Genomic DNA, 12,359 nt, shown 5'->3' with positions numbered 1-12,359 from the left:
AGTGGTTCAGTAGAGCAATGGTGTCGGCTGTGCAGCCACTTTCTGTCTTAGATGCAATCAGTAAGTCATCAATGTACTGTACTAGGGTTGACTCGAATGGCAATTCTAACGCTTCCAAGTCTTTCTTTAGAATCTGATTGAAAATTGACGGTGACTCAGAAAACCCTTGAGGAATTCGACACCAACTGTAAACTCTGTCTAAGAATTTGAAACAAAAGAGAAATTGGCTGTCCTCATGAAGAGGCACCGAATAGAATGCTTGTGACAAGTCGATGACTGAGAACCACTCGGCATCGCAAGGGATTTGAAACATTATCACAGCTGGATTCGGTACTACAGGGCAGCATTTAATTACAATGTCATTTATTTTCCTCAAGTCCTGCACGATTCGGACCTTTCCACTCGGCTTTATCAGTCCCATGATTGGTGAATTACATGGACTGCTTAACACTTCTTTCAGTACTCCCTGTTTTACAAACTCGTCAATGAGTTGGGCGACTTTCATGAGGGTGTCTTGTGCCATGTGGTATTGTGGGGTCTGGGGAAAGGTTACATTGGGTTTTACGGTCACTTTCACTGGTTCCACTCCTTTCACCAATCCCACCTCTTTTCCTGTCATATCCCACACTTCCTTTCCGACTGTTTCTCGTAACTCAGCTGGAATATCCTCTTCAGTTATCATCGGGAAGAGATTAATCAGAGGGTATTCTTCATCGACAGTTTCCATCTCGTCCCCTTCTACACTTTCCTCTTCTTCCCCATCACTGTTCGTCTGAATTCTAATTCCATCGTCCGAACACATAATCGAACATCCCAATTTGCACAATAGGTCTCTCCCTAACAGTGCTATCGGGCTTGAGTCACATACCACAAATTTGTGTGACCCTTGATAGTTACCAATTCTGACTGGTACTGGATCTGTTATTGGGTTCTTCAGGTGCCTGTTTGCTACTCCCACTACTTGAACTGTTCTCCCTGAGAGTGGCAAATTTGGTACTTCAATGCTCCTAACAGTTGAACGTGTGGCTCCTGTGTCAACCAAGAATGAAACACGATGACCCATCACTCTTCCCTCCACATATGGACCCTTTTGATCAACTTCCAAGGATGCTGCAAGCACACAATTTCCCTCCTCATCTGAACTTTCACTCTCCCATACATTGTTTATTCCACTCTCACTGTGTAATGGGAACTGTTGTACTGTGCCATTTGTATTCATCACCTGACTCGAGACCTGTGGAGGAACCATCACTTGCTGCTGATTCATTGGTGCCAAAGGTATTTGCATTTGCTGATTAGGTACCATGGGAAACTGCTGTTGCATTGGCTGCATTTGCGTCATCTGCATACAGATCCAGTACCATCTGCATACGGGGCATCTGCATCTGCTGCGGCTGCATGGGCTGTAATCCCTGCAGCTGATTTATAGTCTGAAAATTTGGGTTCGGACCTCTCATTTTCGGTCCCCTCATTGTCTGGAATGCATTGACATCATTGTTTTGCTGACCAACACCTGCACCTTCCTGCACCATCATCGGGCACTCGCGTTTCCAATGTCCGACAATTCCGCACACGTGACACGGCATCACCTTTTTCATTGCCTGCACACCATTCGGAGTCACAACAGTGTTCAAATCCGGACCATTACTCCCAAAGCCTCCTCTGCCTCTGCCTCTCGCCTGTGGCTGAAACACCATATTTCCCTGCGGCTGCGGCTGCGGTATCTGCTGTTGGAACCCTTGCAACCCTTGCAAACCTGTCTGAGCTGCTTTAAGTTGCATCATCATCACTTTCTCTTTCAACCTTTTCTGTTTCACTTCAATTTCGTCGCTACAGTATTTCGCATAATTCAACACCTCATCAATCGGTTTCGACTGCCAACAAATCAAATGCGTCTTTATCATCTGACTTATCTCTGGTCTCAGCCCTTCCACAAATCTAAACACAAAATGAAGCATGTCCTTCGCCTCTATTGTTTCCGTGCCACTGCAGTTCTTGAACGCCTTCAACAACCTCTCATAGTAACCATGAATCGATTCTTTAGCCTCTTGGGCAGTTCGATCAATCTTCTGCCAATCCACATTTTTCGCGGCAACCTTCATCTTCAAATGTTCAATCACCTTATAGTACAAGCTCATTACCATAGGTGATGGTGCACCCGTATCCCTGTCTCTCTCTGGTTCACTTGTCGGCCAACCTACAGCCCTTTTGCAGTCTTCCCACAAATCTGCCGGAACCACAATCTCAAAAAGGGTGTTCAGGTCTTCCCAAAGACATTTTGCAAGCTTCACAAACCTATCAGTCTGTTGATACCATTCAATCGGTTTCTCTCTCAGTTTGGGAAAATCATCCGTAAAAGACTGAATGTCGCTTCTGTGCCACGGTACATGTATTAATTTTCCCCCTGCTGTCTCCCTCATTGGTAACATGGTTATTGCATCACTACTCTGTGGTCTTTTCTCCTTCGGCTCTGGGACACTGTCTTTCTTCTTTTCCTTTTTCTTTGCCCATCTGCTCTCCCATTTGTCTAAGCACCTCCACACTTGTGCACTCTGCAGCAATTCTCTAAGGTGCGTTTTCATGCCTGCGGACCTCATGTGTTCAAAGTCTGTGGTCCCGAAATCCAATCTATAGCTCCTGCTCAAGTGTTTTGTCTTGTCTATCTCAACCCCATTTTTGTCAGCTATTTCTTGCAAACTTCTATGTACCTTGTTCACTTCTCTCGTAATCCTGGGACATAGATACCTCAGCTCTTCTTCCGAGTAGGACTCTAACCTATTCAAACCCATAGTCCCTTCCACCAATTCTTCTGCTTCCATGTTCAACCTGACCTTATTCAGATAGTCCTCTCCCTTCCCACTGGCTGAGCTCTGTGTGGAATTCAGACTGTTGAACCACTGTGTCAGCTGTTGCGCATTCAACCCCATCAGTGTAGCATTCACATCGACTGCCATTGATGGTTGCGGCAACTTTTCAGTGTTCGATGATAGCGGTATCATCAGTGGGGGACTTGACCTCACCACTGTTGACTGAGCACATATGGGACTAAACTCCATCAAGGACCCAGATCCAGTTGGCTGAGCCACTATCGGAGTTGTCTCTGGAGTGTTTTCTATGCACCTCCTTTCCGTCCCATTCTGCATCATTGATCCTTGACCGCTCATACCTAAGTTAGGCTGAGTGTACAAAGGTACCGGTGGACCTACAGTAATGGGTAGGGATATCGCATCTGGGTTCTGTCCATTCCCCAGGTTCTGAGGCATGTTCATTCCCACACTATGGGTCATCATTGCCGGCATGCCCGTCTGACTCCCCGTCATCTGAGCATGTGCGGTCCCCCCCTGCATCTGCTTTTGAGGCATCAAAAGCTGGGTTGATTCAGCTTGTGCCTATGTTGGGTTACGACCATTCTGTACTCCCATTACGGTTGGATCTAGAATCATTCCCGTACTGTTGTCACTGCTGTAGTACCTTGGGACCTGTGGCTGATAATTTTCTGCTGTTTTCAATATAGGCACATCTGGATATATTCTCCTAACCTGCGGTATCTGCGGGGTGAATAGTAAACTCGGGTCCTTAGATCCCGATGGCGTTTCTGAATCTGGAGTTTCATTATCCGGTGCCAGAGGGGCAGAACTGGTACTTGGACCTTGTTCACTCGCTGCATAAGGTGGTGGACGGTCGTTCAGCAATTGCATGATGAACTCCTCATCCTCTGACTCGTCTTCTCTATCTTTGGAAGACCTCCTGTTTGTCTTACAGGTAGCTTTCTTGCCTGTCGCCTCTTCTTCCTTAGCAATTGCGGGAAACAATTTTATCCCCTGCAATATATCTGACCTCCACACCTTCTGTGCATTGTCCCACCTAGCGTCCGCTAGTGTCTTTTCTACCTTTCTTATCCTGGTCTCGAACTTCTTTTGCTGTTGCTGTCTAGCCATTAGTTCCCAAATCGCTAGAGCCTCAAACTGTGCTGGCCTTGGAGGTACCTTCATGTCGTACATCGCGAATCTCAAATTCTCTAGGATCCTTATATTGAATGTCCCATGGATCGGGAACGCTACGCTCCCATGTTTCTCTGTCAGCTTGTGCCATTGCTTTAGCCAAAGGCACGGAGCTACCTCCTTTTCCTCCATTACAATGTAAGCTGGTGTACCTTCGGGTGGCGTCTCCTCTCCTACGCTCGCTTTAATGTAAGACTCTCCCTTCATCGCACTCTTTAATGCTTTAAAATTTTTCATTTTCTCGTCTTTTATTTCACAAAATTTGTAATCAATAAGTGACTTTAATTCCCGGAATACTCTTCGCCTGCCTTTCCCCTTCCAATCGAGCCCCACGGACTGCGTCCAATCCGTGCGCGACCCTCCTCTGCAACCAACCTATCCCAGCGCGGCTCCTAGTGACGTCACACTCACACACACTGCGGCTGACAAAGCCTCGCGGCTTGTCCTCCTTCACTCAGCTCCTCTCGTAACAACTTCTAGCATGTATCGCGAGCAACCAAATAATAATAAAACAGATCTGTCGGTTTACTACAGGAAGGGTAACACAATCGCTTCAGGACCTTAGGGATTTTTCACTAGCCTCGGCAGTTATTCCATCTTTCTCGGTCCCCACTTTCGCAAGCAAATCTGACCCGCAGACTCTGATCTCAACTTGTCAATGATCTATTCTAGTGCACTTAGAATTTGTCAAAGCCCGAAGTCGAAGTTTTCTTTCACTCCCTTAACACACGTACCGACTCGTTGACCACGCCCGATCAACCTATTAAACCGACCAGACCACAACATAAACAAGTGTCTCATACACTTTTCAACATACTCCGGAGTCTCTTGACCTCGCAGGGCCCGTCTCAACAACAACAACCACGTGGACCTTTTTCCTGCACAAAGCGCCACATGCACATGAAGTTCGACGACTTCCCTACTCTCACACTCGGAGTCGCACCTCCGCTATTCTCTATGAAGTTCGACGACTTCCCTACTCCTACACTCGGAGTCGCACCTCCGCTATTCTCTAAAATCCTCGCAACCTTTTCACACAATCTGCGGCAATAAGCTGTGCAAGCGCAAAACCCTAACTTCACTCATACCGTCACTAGTACCGCCAACGCCGATCTCACACCTCCATTCTCTCCATTCGCAAGCTCCGAGATCCCGGGAAAGTCGCGGGGGACTTAGCCCATCATCATTCTCTCAATCTGTTTTACCCAAGAAAAATCTAATTCAACACCAAATACTTCTCGAGCGGAGTCCCAAAAGTCGAAACCGTCCTCTGCTACCATCTACTGATAGAGCGTTCCAGCCTAATAAATTACCTGTATTTGGACGCTCTTGGGCCGATGAATCTTTTGACCAAGTGGGGCTCTCTTCACCCGAGAGTAATCAATTTAATCAAATCAATAATCAATAACGAGCATAAGCAATACCCTGATCAACATAACACTTCACAATTAATCCAGAAAACATTTCGGCGAAACCATGACCTTTCGGTCATGAATAATCACACCAGTTTATTCAAAGTTAATGCATTTATTTCCCTATATTAACAAAGCTAGCACGATATGAATGTGTCTCAACACCAAATGATATATGTAAATGAACATTAATAGCTGTCCATAACGGCGGAAAAGATGCAATCTATGCAGCATTTGAATAACAATGCCTTCGATAATAGCAACACAAACCACTAAAACTATAATCTGTAATGGGCTAATTGCATACATTTAGTCAGCATAACAAGGTCTCAAATTGCATCGTGCATCAAATGAATCCTCGTCTAACCTCAAATTAGCATCTGCATGTGGGTCTTCATGCAAAAACAATTTGGCAACATTAATTTGGAAAACTCCTAACTAGGGCTCTTATCAAAAATCAGCAGTTGGTTACCTAAAAAGAAAACACAATGCAATTGTACAATTTCCTTTCATATTTACCAAATTCAATCAGCATTCAAGGAAGTCTTCGTCTCACAGGTACCGGTTTCGATCAGCATGGGACGGGGCAAAGGGGCAGGGTGGATGGGGCAATTGCCTCACAGCGGCAAGATAAAACTACTACTTCATGCAAAGGGGCAAATCAAAGTTAAAGTCTCTAGGGCTAGAATTACTTAAAGTCTCTTTCTCTCGATTAGAGAAAGCATCAAAGTTTCTTTCAAAATGGCATCGCAGCAAGATGGGCCATAATGTCTGCAATGTCCTGCAAAATGGCGGGTATAGGGCGATGTCTCTCAATAATGGCTGGTAAAGTTCGTAATGGGCTACTTTCTTCTTGTGCACCTGGTTTAAATAGACAACAGTTCAAATCCAGTAGGGTCTTCCATTGGAGGGTTCATAGGTTGGCTTCAAATTGTCCAATCAAAAACAACAGTTCTCAAGCTTCTACCTAGGCATACATTATCCTTGGAGTCGGGAACGTAAGTTGCAACATATTTTACCAATTAACTCACTTTCAGAGCGTCCATTGTCTGCACCTGCAGATTGACCTTGGAGCAAAGAAGAAGATGCCAGGCTGGCACGAAACCTTAAATATAAGCATGTGAACCGATCTCACTGGAAAAGTACAGCTTCAAGCAAGAATACACGTTTATTAGCACATTGGAAAAATACGAGCATCTAAACCGTGAGACAAGGCAACTAGGCCGAAGCCTCCACTAAAGTTATGCTAAGCTAAAGCATTTCAAACAAGCAAATCATGGCACACGTTTACGGTTATGTCAGACTAGTAGAATTCTAATACATCACGTTATATAAAGCACGCTTATAAATGTTGGCAAACTACTCTGAGGGCACATTTTGTCCCCGTACAATCTTTATAAGTTCGGCTAAAGTCACACTTGATTATTGCAGCACTACGTTTATGCGCTAATAAATGTAAAACCTTCATTTCTGCGTCATCACTGGTGGTTGGAGGCGCAGGGGCGGTTTCACCACCGGCCAACCCCATGAAAAGGACTCCACCAGCCGTATTACGAGCAGTAATACTGCCTGACGGTGTCATGATGGCTGGGTGCTGCCAGTGGTGGAAGCGCCCGTTCCCTGCTGGACGACCTCCTCGCCGGACAAAGTATATGGGTGTTTTTTATGCATGTTTGTAAGCGTGTATAAATGCGTGTGTGCATGTGTGTGTGTATGCGTGTGTGTATGGGTGTGTGAATGCGTGTATGGATGCGTGTAAGTGAATGTGTGTATGTAAGTGTTGGTAAATGAGTGTATGCAGGGTGTGTGTGGGTGTCTGTGTGTGTGCATGTGGGGAGAGGATGGGGGCGCTGTGCTGGTAGAAGGGTGAGGGGAGGGGGGCTCTGGTATGGAAGGCGGTTGAGAGGGTATTGGGATTGCAGGAGGTGGGGGATTCGTCCGCCGGTGACAGGAAAGAAATTTCCTGTCACCGGTAGCCTTTCTGCCAGGGTTTTCGTGGCAGTGCTACCGCATTTTTTTTATAGCAACGGCAAAACACTGGAATGATCCTCCTGATTCCTTTCGTATATCACAGGAGTTTATATATTTTAGGAAATCCTTAAAGACATGGCTATTCAGGCATTCATTTCCTAGCCTCCCATCAGTAATTGCCACTCTTAAGTGCCAGGACGCTTATAGGCATTTGTCTGCACTCCATACAATATATAACATAACTGTCCCAAGAGAGCTCAGTTAGGTAAATGGTCACTGCTAAAAAATGTGGCAATCCGGAACTCCTGGCATTAAGCTCTAGCAAGGCTGACACGTTTCCATTATTCACAAATCTGTAAATTGACTACCATTAGATTAGTAAAATAGTGCTACATAAAACACACGTTATTATTCTTAGTTTCATATAGGCACATCTGAATAACAACATTTTTTATTTGTCACGTACGGTCAAATAATGTAGATATTTAAAACAAGAGCATAACCCCCTGGACAGTTTACTAGAATAGGAACGCATGACCTTCAATTTACACGGAATAACAACAACCACATGAACCCTGTTGCTAGGATTTTAACTCGTGCTGCACAAAAGGCACATTTAGATTACTATTAAACAGCAAGACTGTGTAACCAAGTTACAAGAAAAATAAAAATATAAATGTTTGTCCATATCGAAAAGATACCTGCGAAAGACCTGCGTCTCTCTCATGTGTAAGACAACTTGCCGATTTTGGAAGGAGCAACAGATGAGCATATGAAATTCGTGGCTGTTCTTTGAATGTAGGTGTTTGTGGACTCAGTGAAATGGAGAGCTCTGGGCAGACTGACAAAGATTAACGTTGGCCAGAGGCAAGTGGAGAATACCCAAAGGTCTCTGAGTGACAGAGAAGTGAAGATTCTTAGCCCTCACGTTGAGGGTCTGTCGGCTAGTAGAGGTGCTTTGTCTGTATCCAAGATTCAGCCAAGAGAGTCAATGGGTCAGACAAGATGTTATTTAGTGCTGGGTGACAGACTCTAACAGCTAGTAGAAGAGGTCTGGGATCCCGTGCCTAGCAGAGTGCGAGGGGCAGCTGAAAGTCTGTCAGAGCCAGGGCTCTGTGAGGACTGCATGAGAGAATGTAAGAACTGCCAGGGCCAGATACGAGTCTCTTGGAGATAGTTCAACGGAAGTTTAGAGGTGCATGACTTAATAGTTTTTGATAAGCTAATAGATGCCCCTCTAACTGATCTATCTTTGAATGTGTAAAGCCCCCTCTGTACTTCAGTCTAGCACTTCTGATTCTATGTTCCAATTAAGTAGATCCATCCCTTAAGGGATTACAAAATCTAACACTCTATACACAGTTTCTATCTGGTGGAGCCTGGTTTTAAAGTCTGGCTGCTGCAACTTTATAAAATAACATTTAAGCCTTCAAAGGAGTTCAGGTATGCATTATTACATAAACAATTTTGGATACTGTTATGGATTTCATACTCCATCCCCCGTGATTAGCATGTGCATATGGATTACTTGATCGGATCACAATCAGATGACACAAATGGTACTGAGTGTCTTACATTGAGGTCACTCATCAATGGAAGACACTTGGGATCTACCTATGGCAGATTAAACATGTATCAGCTATGGCATGTGTGAGGGTCTAATCAGAAAGGGATTCTAGTTTACCTAAAGTAGTACTCCTGTTGTACTCTTTCATGTACTCTTTGATGCTTATGAATTAGCCATAAACATAAAAAAATGGGACTATAATTATATTTTTCAGGGAATAATAATGCATAATTAATAAGGTTAACACATTGAGAGGGTGATTAGAGTATGTTACAGCCCTCAACATTTTATTTTTGGCAGTTTTACACAGGGCATACAAAAACAGAGTTTAGAAATCTGTTTTTGTTTGCACTATGTTATTAAAGTGCCAAATGGTGATTGTCTGCCACCTTACATACCAGTAGACCCTAATAGCCCGTCAGAACCTTGATAAGTAAACTTACAAGGGGACACGCCTAGGCCGATGAACCTTTTGACCACTTTGGGAGACTTCCCAGTACGAGGTATCTTTCTGGCATCACAAAATCAGTATCTCAATAACCCAATCAATCTCTTAGTAACTAAACAGCTAGATAATCAATAACATTTAATGTAAGTCAATAGAGCGAACACACCATGACCTTTCAGTCATGAGTAACCACACCAATTTAGTTGAGAGTTAGAAAATGTATTTCCCTATTTGTTACAATCTAATATCATCTCCGTTAATCTCGTTAGCAATCAGTCTCATTAGTAACTCTTCAAACTTGTGATTAAAACACAATTAATCAAACTATAGAGCATATACGTCCAGCATTAACATGTCATTAGTAAGAAACAGTTTAGCAAGTTGCAATGATACGTGATTCAACAAAGCAAGAATTCAGTCAATTGTCTATTTGCGTCAGAATTTTGGTGAACACCTTAACTAACCTTGAATTAGCATCGGCATGTTGGGCTTCATGCAAAACAATTTAGCAAACACAAATTTGGAAAACATCTAACTATGGCCTCCATCAAAAGAGCAGTTGGTACCTAGAAAGAAAAGGCAAACAGACAATTACAATTTCATCAGATAGTTACCCCTCCAACGAATCAGCAATCAGCATCAGTCTTCGTCCTCAGGACATCAGTCGATTCACCATCAGCAATGATAGGACAGGGCAAGTCTCAGTATGGCATATCTAAGGGCAAGGCTCTTCCCTCATAAGGAGGATAGTTTAAAGTATTAAAAGAATAAACAGCAAAGACTCAAAATGGCAAAGTACAGCTTCAGTGGAATGTCCAGTAATGGCTAATAATGGCTTATAATGGGTGATTTCTTCTCGGGTCCTGCGGTTATATCAAAACAGTCCTTAATTCCCTATTGGATCAATTTTGGTGCATCATTATCTCTGTCCAATAATTCTCCACGCACCTCACTAGAATTTTCCACAAAACACTGTTCTCATGCAGTTGATTGCCTCCTGTAATTGACGTCTTCATCGGGTGGAATGTCAGGTAAGAAAAGTTACACTTTACGCTCCAGTCAGTAGTCCCGATGTCTTCTCCTAGTCTAGGCAGCCTTGCACCTGTTTCGAATTACACTGTTGCATTCGGCAAGAATTTCTCCTTGAGCAAGTCGGGTCCCATGAGAAAGAATTTACTACGGCTACACACACATATCTAGCTTCTGGAAAAGTACAGCTTCGTGTCCTTCAGGAGAACAGCACATTGCACGTTAGAAAAACACAGTTTAATATGATACCAGGCAGCTAGGCCCAGACCCTTGCTAACTAAGGCCTAGTAATTTAGTTAACAAAACTCAAATACATAGCTCTAATTATGATATGCTAATACAAAATTCAAACATTAGTACATTTTGTATTCATCATTAATAAGTTTCATTAGTCTTCATATACATTGGTGGCCACTCCCCGTGGGCACATTTCAAACGTGTGTATTTCTTTCTACGTTAACGCATTTTCTATGCAGCTTCATGATACATTATATTGCAAGCTTTTCATGTTAATATTAATTTTTAAAAGTCACACTCCAACAATCCCTCCTCTGATGACTCTTGTCATCACACAAACCTTTCCCCTTACATTTTACATTCTAGAATTCCTTCATCTCAATTTCCTCTCTCAATCGTTCCCCCTGTGATTTTGCCCTGAATAATTTTTCCCTTTGTTTTTCTTCCCTCTTCTTCTTATTTTTCGCCATTTTCAACTTTATTCTTTTACTAATTTTACATGACAACCATAATCCAAACAAGCAAGCTATAACAATCGACATTCCCTGTATTATTCTCCCCAATATCCCATGCCAAATACTACTAAACCAACTCCCAACCAAAGCAAGTCCTTTCCCAACCTTTTCCCAAACACCTGGTTCTTTCAGTTCTTTCAAATCTGTACTATCCCTAATTAAGTTAGTAAGCATACTTCTAATCTCATTACTATTGTCAGGTATGTAAGCACAACAATGATGCTCATTAAGCATCTTACAGACACCACCATTATTCGCTAAAAGAACATCTAAAGCAAGCCTGTTTTGAAGAGTCATAGCCCTCTCCGCAGCAAGTTAAGTATCCATCAGGAGTATAGCCCCTGTAAAATTTGTCAGCATGTTATCCACAATAGTAGACAACTTTCAAATTTTTATGGGGTTTAAGATAACTTCTACTGAAGGAATTATCGCCCCAAATATGTCTTCTACCACACCAGCAGCAGTCTCTCTCTTCTGTCTATTTCAATGTAATTCAGACAATTTCGGAAACCTTTTCAAGTCCTCTAGTTGATATATCTTTGGGAAAACTATCCCCAAATAACATGTCCCATACCATCCCTTTGGAAGACAGTAATAAGCATTAAGTCCACATATATAATAGATCCCAGGGATCACTGGATCCTGTCCATTTAATATGAACGTCCACTTACTCTGAACTAAAACACATGCTTGCATTCACTCATTCCCACAAACACATTGTCATAATACGACTTTGGTCTAGATATGCAAAGCTTACCTATGTGTAGGGCATCTAAGGCTAGCTTCCCCTGTTCACTAACTGCACTGTAACTCTCACTACTAGCAAAAGCTCGCTGCTGCAATCCTTTCTCCAATTTACCCTCCAATGCCCTTCTTCTATCTTCCGTGTGATCTAAAAAGCTTTCTTCTACTGGTGTAAGCAAACATGTCAAATTATTGCGGTGTGCATAGGATGTACTAACTGTTAATGTCGCCTCAAAGAATCCCTTAACTAATTTTATACTATAGTACTTAGCTACACTACTCAAATCCTCTATGACAGGCACATAAGAAAACACAAGGTCATGGTTGGAATAAAAATATTGAATCTCTTCATGGTTATAGAATCTTGTTAGTAACAGACTACAACTTATCCCATATGTTAATGGCAGACTGTGATAGGTAACCCCCTCTTGTACC

This window comes from Pleurodeles waltl, chromosome 1_1 (genome assembly GCF_031143425.1).
Source record: "Pleurodeles waltl isolate 20211129_DDA chromosome 1_1, aPleWal1.hap1.20221129, whole genome shotgun sequence".
NCBI lineage: Eukaryota > Metazoa > Chordata > Amphibia > Caudata > Salamandridae > Pleurodeles > Pleurodeles waltl.
Note: the sequence above shows the minus strand (reverse complement) of the source record.